This window comes from Centruroides sculpturatus, unplaced genomic scaffold, assembly GCF_000671375.1.
Source record: "Centruroides sculpturatus isolate CEXI.00-Female unplaced genomic scaffold, Cexi_2.0 scaffold463, whole genome shotgun sequence".
Lineage (NCBI taxonomy): Eukaryota > Metazoa > Arthropoda > Arachnida > Scorpiones > Buthidae > Centruroides > Centruroides sculpturatus.
Window position 1 is genome coordinate 411,694 of NW_019384841.1, and position 17,465 is coordinate 429,158.

Genomic DNA, 17,465 nt, shown 5'->3' on the forward strand with positions numbered 1-17,465 from the left:
AGAGTTCTTTTCTTAAAGGTTCCTTTTCTTAATATTGATAACTGAAGAACAATATCTGATGTAGATAATTCTGCTTTCGAATTGAACACGAAAATATTTCCCTTATTTACTAACATTTCATTGAATTACATGCTTATCTTTAAATTTGAATATGGTGAGACATATAGAAGTACTGTACTATACATTCCACCACCAGCCATTAAGAAAAATAGTAAAATATAATTATTTAAACATTTTTTTTTAACTTAGTGAATTATCCAAAATGATTTATGAATTATATAATTACAAAATATATATTTAAATTATAGACTTAATATATAGAATGTTATTTAATTACCTGTTTGTATAGGATGGATCAAAAGTCAGTTAACCTATTATATGTTATTATTGAAATAATAACATTCACAACTGTTTAAAATCGGTTTTAATTGCTTTTAAACTGACTTTAGAATATATTTTAGTTAACTGACTTTATGCTAATTAAACAAATAACAGTCTACACAAGGTTACGGTATTCAAAATTATATGTAGAGGACTAAATTTAATTTCTATTCCAGCAGTAAATATATATATTTTTACTTTATATTTACTCTTTCATTGATAAAATCGTAGATTTAATCTAACTTTTGAACTTATTGATTTATCTATACCTAACATTTTTTCCCTTAAATTAATTAAAATTTTATTTAAAAAAAAACAGTAAGTGAAATCTATAAAAACTGTATTTCATTTGTTATTTTTTTTAATAAATGAAAATCAATTTTAATTACTTTTACTATTCTTTCTCTCATTGATTACTTTTAATTTCGATATCTAATTATCTTGAAAAAACATTAAAATATTGACCATAAGTATGGATTAAAAAATAGATTAGATATAAAGAAGAGATAACATATAATAAAAATCTATAAAAAAAATAGACATTTGCATTATATAATAGTATATAAAAATATTAAAATAATTATATTTAATCTATATATTTACTATTTTAAGTTCTCTGTATTTAATACGGGTATTAATACGCTAAAAATAAATAAATTATATATGATTATAACAGAAAATATTTATTTAAAAAAAGAGTAGAAAATATAACAGTAATTTAACTTACGAAATAAAATAAAATTGAGAAAATAAAACGCTTCCTAACATAAAAAGAATCTGGTGTGACTACAATACAACTTTCTCTATTATAGTTGTGTAAATGCCACGCAACGTGACCTACTACATGTAATACGTGAATAAGACAAAACATATAACGAGAAACATCGATAAATTTCCGTTTCCGGTATTGGATCGTTCTGAAAATCGATACATGTCATCACGTGAAAATAAAGAATTTTCGATATTACATATTTTCCTATTTAAATTGGTTTCTAGTTATAGAGAATGCATTAAATTTTATCACTTACTTACATCATTACTACTTGATATTTTAAAATTCATATTTTATTCAACGTTTAAATATCTAGTTTACTAGTAAAATAATACTCGAGAAAAAAATATAATATATATATTTTATGTAGAAATTAAGACATTTATTATTATAATTCGAAAATTATAGATTAAATTTGATGAAATACCGAACATACTTTATAAGAATACAAATTTCATCTAAATCACTGCATATTGTAAAAAAATTAATGGTTTTAATGTTTTATTTACGTGTGTATATACTTGAGGTATATGAATTTAAAAACATAATCCAGAAAATTAATGCATATTAATGTAACTTTATTCACATTTACATACAAATCCACATAAATTTGATTAATAAAAATAGTAAAAGAAATCATTAAATTACGAATTTATGTTATTATTTATGTTTAAAAAAATCATAATTTTTATATAGTTGAATAATATATATATATATAAGTATTTNTCAAATTAAGAGTGTTTTTAATTGAACAATCCTTAAAATGATATTAAATATGAAGTCATTGCTATAAAAATACTTATATTTTAATAAAAAGTTAACTAGAATCATTAAGAAGAATGCTTTCTTTCTATAAAAGTTTTCCTTTGTTTTTTTTTCCTCTCACATAGTGTATAAAACAAATGATTATCCTTCTAGAAGAGAAGAAAGAAAAAAGAACTTCTAAGCTGTTTGAAACTATGCACTTTCAAAGTCTTTAATTCCATTTATTTGGTTTTATTCTTTATTAGTAATCCTGAAAAATCTTTCTATTTTTTTTTTTTTTTTTTTTTTTTTTTTTTTTTTTTTTTTTTTTTTTTTTTTTTTTTTTTTTTTTTTTTTTTTTTTTTTTTTTTTTTTTTTTTTTTTTTTTTTTTTTTTTTTTTTTTTTTTTTTTTTTTTTTTTTTTTTTTTTTTTTTTTTTTTTTTTTTTTTTTTTTTTTTTTTTTTTTTTTTTTTTTTTTTTTTTTTTTTTTTTTTTTTTTTTTTTTTTTTTTTTTTTTTTTTTTTTTTTTTTTTTTTTTTTTTTTTTTTTTTTTTTTTTTTTTTTTTTTTTTTTTTTTTTTTTTTTTTTTTTTTTTTTTTTTTTTTTTTTTTTTTTTTTTTTTTTTTTTTTTTTTTTTTTTTTTTTTTTTTTTTTTTTTTTTTTTTTTTTTTTTTTTTTTTTTTTTTTTTTTTTTTTTTTTTTTTTTTTTTTTTTTTTTTTTTTTTTTTTTTTTTTTTTTTTTTTTTTTTTTTTTTTTTTTTTTTTTTTTTTTTTTTTTTTTTTTTTTTTTTTTTTTTTTTTTTTTTTTTTTTTTTTTTTTTTTTTTTTTTTTTTTTTTTTTTTTTTTTTTTTTTTTTTTTTTTTTTTTTTTTTTTTTTTTTTTTTTTTTTTTTTTTTTTTTTTTTTTTTTTTTTTTTTTTTTTTTTTTTTTTTTTTTTTTTTTTTTTTTTTTTTTTTTTTTTTTTTTTTTTTTTTTTTTTTTTTTTTTTTTTTTTTTTTTTTTTTTTTTTTTTTTTTTTTTTTTTTTTTTTTTTTTTTTTTTTTTTTTTTTTTTTTTTTTTTTTTTTTTTTTTTTTTTTTTTTTTTTTTTTTTTTTTTTTTTTTTTTTTTTTTTTTTTTTTTTTTTTTTTTTTTTTTTTTTTTTTTTTTTTTTTTTTTTTTTTTTTTTTTTTTTTTTTTTTTTTTTTTTTTTTTTTTTTTTTTTTTTTTTTTTTTTTTTTTTTTTTTTTTTTTTTTTTTTTTTTTTTTTTTTTTTTTTTTTTTTTTTTTTTTTTTTTTTTTTTTTTTTTTTTTTTTTTTTTTTTTTTTTTTTTTTTTTTTTTTTTTTTTTTTTTTTTTTTTTTTTTTTTTTTTTTTTTTTTTTTTTTTTTTTTTTTTTTTTTTTTTTTTTTTTTTTTTTTTTTTTTTTTTTTTTTTTTTTTTTTTTTTTTTTTTTTTTTTTTTTTTTTTTTTTTTTTTTTTTTTTTTTTTTTTTTTTTTTTTTTTTTTTTTTNTTTTTTTTTTTTTTTTTTTTTTTTTTTTTTTTTTTTTTTTTTTTTTTTTTTTTTTTTTTTTTTTTTTTTTTTTTGAGAAAATTTGAATTTAATAAAAATATAAAATTACAAATATAATTATGGTTGAAAATAACAGTAAAAATATTTGAAGTAATTATGTAATAATAAGATGCTGTAAATTACAGTTAAATCAATATAAAGGCAATAATTATTTTATTTATCAGTAAATAAATTAAAAATTTTTAAATTTAAATAATTTTTAAATTAAATTAATTACGTTTAAAATTAATAGAGCTAAATGAATGTAATCGGAAATTAATAGAATGTTATTATATTCGTTTGAATAATTCATCACTATAATTATTTCATTTTTAATTTTGGTCTTTATTAAAATTTATCTTGGTTTACTTTAATATATTTTTGAAATTAATTGCATAAAATCCAATTAAAATTATTGTGTATAATATCTTAATAAGAGTAATTTTCTTTCAAAGAAAAATCAGCGTGATTAATATTTATTTTTGATCGAATTTAAGTGTAGCCCACTATTTTTTCCTGATAATACTTTCTTTTTAGTATTTTTCTGAAGTGTAGCTTACAATTATTTGACTTATTATATTAAAAAAATAATTGATACAATATATCTAAAAGTTTACTGAACTATATCGTAATCGAAATGGATATACAATCGCAAGTGTAGTTAAAATATTAAACAAATACAAGATGAGTGAAAGTATTATCAAATTTATATTCATTAATAATGAATAAATTATTGATATTAGATGAAAGTAACATTTAGATCGATATATTTCTATTCAATACACAGAAAGATAAAAGGCAGAGAAAATTAATGTTTAATTAAACAATACCTTTTATTCGGTTAAATCATTCATAACAAATACTGAATACTTGTCTGGAATTTGAAGTTTTCTGCCCTTTCATACCAAGAGATCGATGCCAGTCTTATCAAGACAAATTCACATCTGGATTGATAAACACGTATTGATTTGTATATTAAATCTGTATATTTTGATTTAAAATATGTTCCCAGAAATATATTTTCTTAGAAATGAAACCGAGATAAAAAAGTTATTTCTGTACTTTCGATTATAATTTCTAGCGAATACAGTCGACCCCCTATAACACTGTTGATTATTCCATTTTATATGAATTTCATGTTGTACGAGTCACTTACATTTTACAAATACGTATCCCGGCCGTGAACGGCTCACGTGTTTGTAAAATCTAAGTGACTCGTACAACATGGAATTCATATAAAACGGAATAATCAACACAGTGTTATAGGAGAGTCGACTGTATGTGTAAAAGAGGAAATTAGTTATACAAATTCGTGCTGTGTTGTAAACAAATAATTGTTAGTAAGATATAAGTAAATATGTTCAATGCTTAATGTACTATTGTAAAGTTTTAAACGTAGGCATAAAGAATTCAAGGTAGAATTATGAAGTATAACCTGAAAATTTCGTATAATAAACTGTATTTTAACAATTGTTATTATTTTACCTGGTTTTTGTTTAGTTACGGCAACGCAACACTTGGATGATCTGACTAGGGAGGATGACTTTCGGGAAATCTTTCTAAGAATAATTGGCTTTTATTCAGGCATTACAGACGTGCAGAAAAACCGAAAAACAACACGTGTCTAGCCCGTCCTGGCGAGGCAGGAACAATCGCATAGTGTTCGGGGAACGAAACCGCTCGGCCACAGGTGAGCCTTTCACCTTATAGTTCGTTGTTTTTCATCCGAGCTTATACCCTGTCAAGTTAAATGCTGTATCTTAATAATCAGTTTTAAATATTACAATAAATAGTAAGAAGTGTTATAAAATTTATAATTTCTAATCAATAAATAATTATAAATTTTTAAAAACGAACACTTTTTTTTATTTTCCTTAAGTATTGCTTAACTAAAATTATTGCGTTACAATTGTGAAATAATATAAAACAGATAACGATATTGTATAGATTAATTATTGTCAATATAAATTAATCAATTATTTAATAAAATATAGTTAATTTTTAACNATATTATTGATATAATTATCTACTTAATTTATTTATTAATATAAAACTAATTCATTTTTCATATTTATATTATAAAGAATTTATTTTGTTATACATCATCACGATAAGTTCAATTCTGTTTAAACTTTTAATTACAATGGCTTGATTCTGTAATAAAGTTTCAATAGAATAATTTTGAAAAGATATCCAATAAAATAATCATTTAAGCAATTAACTATAATTGCTCATTAAAGTTAGCATTGAGTGTAAAGAATATCCGTTCTTAATAATAAATATTTAATAGGTAATACTTAATACTATATCTTGATTATCTTGGCAATTAACTATCTCTTGCTGTATTTAAATGTAAATAAGTTTCCCCTGTACTTAAATGTGGAATTTGCGTGATAATTTTAGTTGCTTACTGAAAATGATAAATGTGTTTTAAGAATTTCATGTCATATTACTAATAGACAAAATATATTACTTAAACAGTATATAAACTCTATAACCTTTACCTAATATATACAGCTATGAATTTTATATTTAATTTAAAATATATGTTCTCCATCTCAAATTAGTATTGTGTTTTGTGGGGTAATGTTTGAATTGAAATCACATGACTACTGGTTTAGGTTGAAAGTTTCCATATTAAGTTAAGGTCTCCTATCCCTAAGTTTTCCACATCCTGTCTTGACCTTCATATATCTAACACCATTCTCGGGAATAAGGAAGGATAGACAACAGACAGTGGAAATCTATCAATCTTCAAAATTTTCAAATTTTACCCCTATAAGAAGTCTCTCTAAGACTACCATTACATTTTACTTAAACTCTCTTATATAGGTGAAAAATTTCCTATATCAATAAAGAATAGATTGATTGATAATTATCTTCAATTATTTTAAGTAATTTAATAATGCACTTCTTTTAGAGGGAAGGAAAAAGGAAGAAAAAAGAAAATTAATGGTTCTCAGCAGATAATTTCCAAGAATGTTCATGAGAGGTAATTACTAAAGCTTTTAACTGGTACTCCAATTACTTTAGTTCCTATAGGTTAAAGATTTATATACTGAAATATAATTACAAATAAAATAAAGGTTTTCTCCTGTTGACGCTGCTTATCTTCGAATTTTTAAAATAAGTATAAATTGAATACAGGGAAAAAAATTCATTTAAAAATAAAAAAAATCGATTATATAAAAAGTGTTATTTTATTTTTATTTAAAGTTTACTTAAATATATTAAAAATGAAAAATTTTTTTTTCGTAAATAGAGAAAAAGTTACTTCTTTTCATATGAAAAGATACGAAACATTATCCCTTAGGATTGAAGTACAGATGATAAAATATTTCAACCCATTCAGAATATGAATTCTTTTTCCATATTAAAGAAAAAAAAAGGATATTTTTTCTTCTTTTTCTTTCAAAAAATTTTTTTAAAAAACTTATTTTACATTTTTTATTACTTAAAAAAATAAGGGAAAAAATGGTTCACGAATTTAAGTTTAAACTCAAACAATTCATAAAAGTTGTTATTAAAATAATTTAATAATTGTTTATAAATAATCTACGTTCATTTAATTTTATTTGTAGAAATCGATAATTCGTAAAGTTATCTTATAATTCTAAATTTTGAAGTAACATTAATTAGTTTCGTTACTTAATAATGTTAATTTTCATATAATAATAATAATAATAATACGAACTTTCTGAATAACCAAAGTTTAAAATTAAGTATTAAATAGTTTTTTGGTTTATTATTAATTAATTTCGATCAAATGTGACCTTTTTATATGTAGGAAATTGTTAAGAATTAAAAAAAAACAGTAGATATAAGTGAACGATTTTTTTAAAGAAGAAACAATATATTCACTTTTTAATTAAATTTTTGTTGGCTGGAAAGCTAGCAAAATTAAAAGTAATATCTTTTCATTTTCGTTATTAGTTTACACAACGTCGCGCATCATTTTCCATTTTTTAAAATTAAATATTAAAAAACTAAATTTTAGTAAAAGAAAATAACATAGAAACGCAATATTTAAAGTGTAATAACCTTTAGTTTAACACATGTCAGTCCCCCCCCCCGAAAATGCCAAAAACATAGAAAAAAACATTTGTTTTATTTGTTATATTTTGGCTATTTATATAGATATATTAAATAATTAACTTTGAATTACAGAAAGAGTTTACAATATCAATAGTTTATGTTTATAATGATTTACATTATCATGATCCAATTTACTTTTTTGAATCAAATATCGACTTTCAGTCTTCTTTTATAGATCTTTTGAAAATATTTGATTCATTAACTAGTTATTAAACTCATTAAATTCAACCTTTCATAGAAATTTATCCCCTATTTTTGAGTTTTAAGTTATCCGTTATACTTGATCACGAATAGTCAATCTATCTTTCATACTCTTCTTCGTATAATATTTAAATTGCTACATACAAATTACCTCATTCAATATAGGCAGATGATATTGTTTTGTCTAAAATACAAATCAACTTGCAAACGAAAATTATTTTATCACTTTTACTTATAAAATTGATTGAGGATTAATGTTAACAAATCAAAGACTAGTATTTCGATGTAGTGATCATTTAAGAAATTCGATTTTTGGGGAGGACCAAATTGAAATTGCTGACCAATATAAGTACTGTAGATGGGAATTAGAAATATATTTCATAATACTTTATCATTTAACCTTTATTCAAATAATTTTTCATTCCAATTAGATGAATAACAATCGCTTCTAAAAATAAGAAATATAACCTAAATATAACTGTTTTTTTTCTTTTCTATGTTTAAACAGTTGTTTTTATTCTGCACCAATTTGCCCTACAAAATTTTTAAATAAAGTTGAGACGATTCAAATCCTATTTTTAAAAGTGGTTTTGTGGTAGTGTAACATTGCCCGATTTAATCCTGTATTTATCTGTTATCCTACATAAATCTTATTACTCTGTATAGGCCGCATATAAGTTTGTGGTGAATGCAAAACAGTATACAAAAGGTCAAGAGCGAATTAGTGTCTCGATCTTCTATTCTTGCTATNAAGGCTACAAATTAGAATCTTTCAATGCTATATTGTGTAAATCGATTTGCATTATATCTAATTTATGTTATATTATTTAATGTTTAAGTAAATTACTATATTATAATTGTATCCATCTCTGCTGTAGGATTATTCTTAATCGTTCAAAGTATAGATTTTTAAATAAATTTTTTTATTTATATTTTTAACGTTACAGAATCCTGAAATTATAAAATTCAATTTAAGATATAAAAAAGAAGTATCTTAAATGAAAGAAAATAAATTATAAAGTTAATTTTTAGCTTAAATATTTTATCTCTGGTTGATAATAAATACAGAATATTATTTTTACATTTTTAACAATTGAAAATATCGATTAAATGCTTTTAAAAGCTACACGAATTTAAAACGTTATTAAGCCATTATCGAATTAAGAGTATTAATTTTTGGTATGTTTTGTAAGAAATAAAATATTACACGTCCTATCTATGTCATAAGTGATATTTTGATGTTATAGAACGACCGCTAATTAATTTTCTGATCGACATACTTGCAAAAGGTAATTAATTTCTGAGAGCAGAGCAGATGTTCATTTGATTTCTGCACTTTGACATTTACGATTGATTCTAAGCTTTACTTTATAGCAATTTATGACACTTTATTTTTATTGAAATTTGTTTAATTACAACACTTTGACAGCTCACATTCATAAAAGAAATATATTATAATATTTAAATTTTAATTTCACTGTATATTTCATAAATTATTAATTTTATATCCAATTTTACATAATGAATATCTTCTTCCAATTTTAAAGAATTATTTATTAAAATACTATAAAATGGAAAATATTTTAGTCAATAATCTTGTATGGAGAACGATATAAAATTTATTTTTAAAGCTTTTTATTTAACTCAAAATAATAATAATAATTAAAAAAATGAGTCGTGATCATAGATTTCCACTTCTTTTAGAGGGAAGGAAAAAGGAAGAAAAAAGAAAATTAATGGTTCTCAGCAGATAATTTCCAAGAATGTTCATGAGAGGTAATTACTAAAGCTTTTAACTGGTACTCCAATTACTTTAGTTCCTATAGGTTAAAGATTTATATACTGAAATATAATTACAAATAAAATAAAGGTTTTCTCCTGTTGACGCTGCTTATCTTCGAATTTTTAAAATAAGTATAAATTGAATACAGGGAAAAAAATTCATTTAAAAATAAAAAAAATCGATTATATAAAAAGTGTTATTTTATTTTTATTTAAAGTTTACTTAAATATATTAAAAATGAAAAATTTTTTTTTCGTAAATAGAGAAAAAGTTACTTCTTTTCATATGAAAAGATACGAAACATTATCCCTTAGGATTGAAGTACAGATGATAAAATATTTCAACCCATTCAGAATATGAATTCTTTTTCCATATTAAAGAAAAAAAAAGGATATTTTTTCTTCTTTTTCTTTCAAAAAATTTTTTTAAAAAACTTATTTTACATTTTTTATTACTTAAAAAAATAAGGGAAAAAATGGTTCACGAATTTAAGTTTAAACTCAAACAATTCATAAAAGTTGTTATTAAAATAATTTAATAATTGTTTATAAATAATCTACGTTCATTTAATTTTATTTGTAGAAATCGATAATTCGTAAAGTTATCTTATAATTCTAAATTTTGAAGTAACATTAATTAGTTTCGTTACTTAATAATGTTAATTTTCATATAATAATAATAATAATAATAATACGAACTTTCTGAATAACCAAAGTTTAAAATTAAGTATTAAATAGTTTTTTGGTTTATTATTAATTAATTTCGATCAAATGTGACCTTTTTATATGTAGGAAATTGTTAAGAATTAAAAAAAAACAGTAGATATAAGTGAACGATTTTTTTAAAGAAGAAACAATATATTCACTTTTTAATTAAATTTTTGTTGGCTGGAAAGCTAGCAAAATTAAAAGTAATATCTTTTCATTTTCGTTATTAGTTTACACAACGTCGCGCATCATTTTCCATTTTTTAAAATTAAATATTAAAAAAATAAATTTTAGTAAAAGAAAATAACATAGAAACGCAATATTTAAAGTGTAATAACCTTTAGTTTAACACATGTCAGTCCCCCCCCCCGAAAATGCCAAAAACATAGAAAAAAACATTTGTTTTATTTGTTATATTTTGGCTATTTATATAGATATATTAAATAATTAACTTTGAATTACAGAAAGAGTTTACAATATCAATAGTTTATGTTTATAATGATTTACATTATCATGATCCAATTTACTTTTTTGAATCAAATATCGACTTTCAGTCTTCTTTTATAGATCTTTTGAAAATATTTGATTCATTAACTAGTTATTAAACTCATTAAATTCAACCTTTCATAGAAATTTATCCCCTATTTTTGAGTTTTAAGTTATCCGTTATACTTGATCACGAATAGTCAATCTATCTTTCATACTCTTCTTCGTATAATATTTAAATTGCTACATACAAATTACCTCATTCAATATAGGCAGATGATATTGTTTTGTCTAAAATACAAATCAACTTGCAAACGAAAATTATTTTATCACTTTTACTTATAAAATTGATTGAGGATTAATGTTAACAAATCAAAGACTAGTATTTCGATGTAGTGATCATTTAAGAAATTCGATTTTTGGGGAGGACCAAATTGAAATTGCTGACCAATATAAGTACTGTAGATGGGAATTAGAAATATATTTCATAATACTTTATCATTTAACCTTTATTCAAATAATTTTTCATTCCAATTAGATGAATAACAATCGCTTCTAAAAATAAGAAATATAACCTAAATATAACTGTTTTTTTTCTTTTCTATGTTTAAACAGTTGTTTTTATTCTGCACCAATTTGCCCTACAAAATTTTTAAATAAAGTTGAGACGATTCAAATCCTATTTTTAAAAGTGGTTTTGTGGTAGTGTAACATTGCCCGATTTAATCCTGTTTATCTGTTATCCTACATAAATCTTATTACTCTGTATAGGCCGCATATAAGCTTGTGGTGAATGCAAAACAGTATACAAAAGGTCAAGAGCGAATTAGTGTCTCGATCTTCTATTCTTGCTATTCATTGTTCTTTAAATTCTATGTTTTTATTTTAATTTGTATTATGAAACTATATTTTTAAATTCAATTCGATACATATCGTACTCGGTTCTTGATATTCTTTACTAAGGGTTGGAAATAAAGAATTTATCTTATTATAGCAGACATTCAATTTTGGTCTAAAGTATTAAAAATATAGTTTCATAATACAAATTAAAATTTAAATATATATATATAGAATTTAAAAGATATTAAATAGCAAAAATCGAGACACTAATTCGCTCTTGACCTATATATATATATATATTGCACATTCTTTTATCTTATAAATATTTCAAGATTTAAGAAAAAATGTTTTTGGATTTGTGTGTGTTCTTTTACTACTTCCAGTCATTATTTATTGTGACGTCGTCACAATATCGAACTGCAATTTTTAATCATATTCTTAATTTTATATTTAATTTAAAATATATGTTCTCCATCTCAAATTAGTATTGTGTTTTGTGGGGTAATGTTTGAATTGAAATCACATGACTACTGGTTTAGGTTGAAAGTTTCCATATTAAGTTAAGGTCTCCTATCCCTAAGTTTTCCACATCCTGTCTTGACCTTCATATATCTAACACCATTCTCGGGAATAAGGAAGGATAGACAACAGACAGTGGAAATCTATCAATCTTCAAAATTTTCAAATTTTACCCCTATAAGAAGTCTCTCTAAGACTACCATTACATTTTACTTAAACTCTCTTATATAGGTGAAAAATTTCCTATATCAATAAAGAATAGATTGATTGATAATTATCTTCAATTATTTTAAGTAATTTAATAATGCATTTAATTATTCAACATTGGATTTTACTTTCATTTTAATTATTAAAATAAATATTTATTATATTAATATAATATCTATTATCCAATACTAACAAGTAAGTATCAGGTTTAATCATATCAATAACTCAAATTTTTGCTATTAAATAGCTTTTATTTATTTTTATAGTAATAATAGAATAATGTTAAGGGAAAAATAATAATTTCTGTTCTGTATTTAACTTTTAAAATGTAGTAATTTTATTTATTAAATTATTAAATGTTAATTCCAAGATACAAATAAGAAAAGACTCAATTGAATGAATGTAATTTTATATAAAGTTATGAGAAAATTTGCTAATTGTATATTTACTAATATTAAATCATTTCAAATATTAAATTTTAAACATGAATCTGATGTTTAAGAATATGATACATGTTTGTAGACATTAAGAATTTAATTTTGCAAAGTTGATCCCTGAAAATGTTGATCCTTGATTCGTGATTTTTTTTATACATTAATATATGATTAAATATTAGCTGATAACATTTAAAAATTTTTGGTGGATTTAATTTGATAAGACTATGTCAATTAAATAACTTATAATGTGTTTAAAGACACTACAATTGGTTTTAACTGGTCAATGCTATTAAACACATTACTAATTATTTTACGTTTCTTGTCAGCATGTAATATGATATTCAGTGTAATAATGTCAGAATGTATTAGAAAAGCTTCTTGTTAGACGAGATAACTTAAGTAAATCAATAAGATTGTTCAACTAGAAATAACCCAGACGACATCTGTCCTCCATAATTTGTCTTCTGAACCCATTACAGTGAGTAAATATAATTGAGGATATTCTCTGTTATCTTCAATCATCAGTTAATTTTCTATGTTCTATACTAATATAAAATTAATTACTTAGTTACTTAAATACATATTTTATATTTAAATCTAGACTTAGAAAAGTAGAAGTTTTTGTATATGTATACACAAAATTTTAACTCAATATTTATTTTATTATAAATTATTACTATCCTTTCGTAAATAAATATTTTTATATATTAAATATTAATGTTAGAAAATTAATTATACTCAAAATAATACTTCTTGTTTATATTAAATATAAATTCATCAAAAATTTTGAATTAAAGCCACTCTTATGGCGTGTAATTCGAATATGTACGAACTTTTATAGTACGGTCGACCCCCCTGTAACACTGTTGATTATTCCGTTTTATATGAATTCCATGTTGTACGAGTCATTTAGATTTTACAAATACGTGAGCCGTTTACAGCCCGGCGTACGTATTTGTAAAATCTAAGTGACTCGTACAACATGGAATTCATATAAAACGGAATAATCAACAGTGTTATAGTGGGGGTTGACCGTATTAATTACATTTAATTAGTTATGATGAACTAATATTAACATCCTCCAACCTTTATAGAGTTTAATTATAATAATTTATAATTAGAACAACTTATTCTATATTTATTTTGAAAAATTAATAATTAAACTTTTAAATTATTGTCAAATTCTCTGTGTTGTTATTCACTTTTCTTCGAAAATTTAATTTGAAATATGACTTAAAAGTTTGATAAATCTTCATAATGTAAAATACTGTTTCTTAATTATTTTTATCACTTCTATAATTTCTTATAATTCTGAAAAGCAGAGATTTACTTTATTCTACAATATTACTTTATGTAAATTTTGAACTTTGTTCTGTTTATTTACAATTACTGAAAGTTCTGTTATAATATCAAGCTAAATGCCAATGCAGTAAGATGTAAAAATTACAATTATAAAATATTCGGATAAGATCAGTTTAGAACTCTAAATAGAACTCTTCATCTTTCGCCTATGTTGTTTGATTATACATATAGGACCACTCTTGTTCGTAATGGTGAAATTATAGCCGAGTATACAGATTATATAGGTTGGAACTTCGCGTTAACAAATCAATCAATATAATTCAACTACGCTATGAATTTAATTAACATTTTTCTTCAGTATACTAAATTTTTTTTTATCTTGCTCTTTGAATAAATCATTGTACAGATGGAAATCGCTTTCATGCAATTTTTAGGAATTTTTGCTTCAAAAAATTTGAGACAGAAATTTTTTCAAAGAGGCATAAAAAATGGAAGAATATAAACTGATGATATGGAATAAATTCACTTTAACTGAATATTTTAGCCATGTGATAAGTTGATTGATAAAATATTTTGCTCATTTTTTAGGTAAAAATCTACTTTATATTTTAAAGATCGTTTTTTGCCATTTTATGGTCAAGATTATATGCCATTTCAAAGATCAATTTGCTCGTATTTTTATTAAGAAATATAAAATATATAACTTATCAATCAATCTTATATCTAAGTAAAATATAAGTAAAATTTTTGGTCTAAAAATAGACAATAATTTTTATACGATTATCATATTCCTTCCTTCTCGTATTCCAATAGATAATATTTTTATTTATAAAAATTCTTCTATTTTATTTTATTTCTTCTTGTATTTTATACATAATATTAATTTCTATTTTCTACTTTGACATATAATATAAATAAATATTTTATCAAATAATTACCTTTTTTTTATACTTTAATTTTCTCAACTATTTTAGTATTTGAAAATATTCGTGTGAAATTTTTTTTCAAGTTGATGAAATTATATTTAATCAGTTTGGAAAATTATTTAGGATTTTAGATTAATTTTTCTTTTTAAAATGATTTTGATATTGAGCTTAAAATATTTACACTACACTACAATTTGATTTAAGCACATCCTCTTACTCTCTCTAAGTCTAATCTCATATTTCTAAATAGTGAAACCTCTTCCTCATTATTTAGAGTATGGGATGCTCTGGAGCTTTCACAGGAACTCTGAAAGTGACTAAACTAGACTCTGACGAAGCATGAAAGGTAACAGGAAATTATCCTAACCCGCTTAACCTTTTTCTCTAGATAGATGAGCAGCACATTTGGCGAATGACAAGAGCCTCCTATTGTGTGCAATCCTGTATTTAGAAGGCATTCTTTAAACATTATATTGTAATCACATTCAAAAGGGGTGGAAAATCTAAAAGTATTTCTTAATGATTCCTGGAATTATTGTTTCTCTAATATTATGTTGAATTATTTTATACTGATATTTAATTTACTGTCTCATGCACATAAAATTAATTAAAATTTCGATATTTTTAGTTATTGATATATTAACATATTTTGTTTAAAATGAATTTATCTAATCAAGGTACCTCTGAGATATAAAGCAAGTAAATAAACATTTAATAAATATTGAAATTTATTCATAGCAGTTCATTCAGACCTATAATCTTATGTCCCTCACGACATTATCTGTGAAATTATTATTTTATAATTTAAAAAATTTCGAGTATTTGAACTTTTTTGTATTCTATTTTTCTCTATTTGTTTATTTTTTTATCATATTTTTAAATCATTTTACAATATTAAGTTTATAAAGTTTGTGTAAATCATATTCCTAGAAGTTTAAATAATCACAATATTTGAATTTATATTGACAATATTTATAACTTTTAATTAAATTCTTAACTTTTATTACAATTTTATGAAAGAAAAATTTATTGCAGACTTTTTTAAATTTAATTTTCTTTTAAAAATTTTCATAATAATATAACTATTTTTTTTTTTAAACTAAATGAAGTTTCCTTTTGAATCTTCAGTAAAGAGCTTTATCATATTGCTGGAATTTTTATTTCTTTTTAATCAAAATAAGAAAAATGGAAATGCTTTTAATATCTTTACATCAAAATTGTCTTTTTTGATATATTCTTGTAAATTTAATAATGCACTTACTTAATTTTTTACTGCAAAAAATATCTGAAATCTTATTTTTATTTTTTTTATGAAAAATTAAAGTTAAATTATATAAATTAAATCTCTATTTATAAAGGAATTAAATAAGAAAAATCTTTATCATCAATTATTCATTAATATCAGATAAATAAAAATTTAAGATAATAAAAGTAGTATGTAATTTAATGCAATAAAGTAATTTTTTAAAGTAGATTAATTTTTTTTAAATTATAAATAACTAAAACATTATCTGAAAAAAAACAGTGATAAATATATTTATATACTGTCGTTATTAATTGTGACAATTAAATTAAAATTGACATTTAAATAAATTAAAAATATCTTATAAATTGCTTATTTATTCGATATTTTTTTTTCTTAATATTAAAATATTTTAAAATTAAAACAACAATAAAATGGGGGAGGGAAAAAATCAAAAGAAAAGATTTATTTTTTTTGTAGGCTGTTTTAAATATTTATTTTTAAAATAATTCATGAAAATACAATAAAATAAAATAAAGTTTAGTATTTTAATTCAATTAATAATTAATTAGAAATTGGAAAAAAGGGTATTAAAATAAGATTCAGGAGGGTTAGTCTAAATGACAGAAGATATCAAGTATGATCGGAAGTTTCGTATAAAGCTGAGAAGAGTACTGTATAGAATTTTAGTTAGTTTGTCCTTATTTACAGTACAGAGACATGTCCTCTTATCAAAAGATGGAAAGATAAACTTAATGTAACCGAGATGAGAATGCTAGAACTGGTATGTGGCATTGATAGAAGGGAAAAGATTGGAGACGTTATGCAAGCAGGATTGTCAATGAAGATTAGAGAGTCAAGAGTAAGTTTGTATGACCATGTCATGAGAAGCAGTGGAATTACGTGGAAGGAGGGGAATGTTGCAATTATTAATACTGTATTAGGAAAGAGAGGCAGAGAAAGTGGGGAGATTATGTATCATAGGACACGAAGGAGTTAAGATTGAACGATGTCATGGTAATGAACAAATCAGAACAGAGAAACGTATCCGCTGCAGTGATTCCATTTAAATTAAGATTAATAACAATAAAGAAGAGAAGGATTAATTTTATAATTAATTATTCTTATTATATCATTAACTAATATGTTATAAATATGTATTACCTTCAACTTTATATTCCATAATTCATTTTTTAATCTCTCTAATTCAATTCTAAAAAAAGAAATTATATTTATGATTTGTCTATTTTGTTTTAATATTCAAAATTTTTCGTAATTTTTAAAAAAAA

General features: G+C 21.4%; 1 protein-coding gene across 2 annotated transcripts in view; it reads left to right on the forward strand.

Annotated features, from left to right (window-relative positions):
- Positions 1-5,704: 5,704 nt before the first annotated feature.
- Positions 5,705-17,465, forward strand: part of LOC111630303 (glutamate receptor ionotropic, kainate 2-like) — a 48,864-nt gene continuing 37,103 nt past the window's right edge. For both annotated transcript variants that reach the window (XM_023374389.1, XM_023374390.1), the window contains exons 1-2: positions 5,705-5,720; positions 9,431-9,502. The gene's annotated coding sequence lies outside the window, so the exon portion shown is untranslated. The remainder of the gene's footprint in view (positions 5,721-9,430; positions 9,503-17,465) is intronic.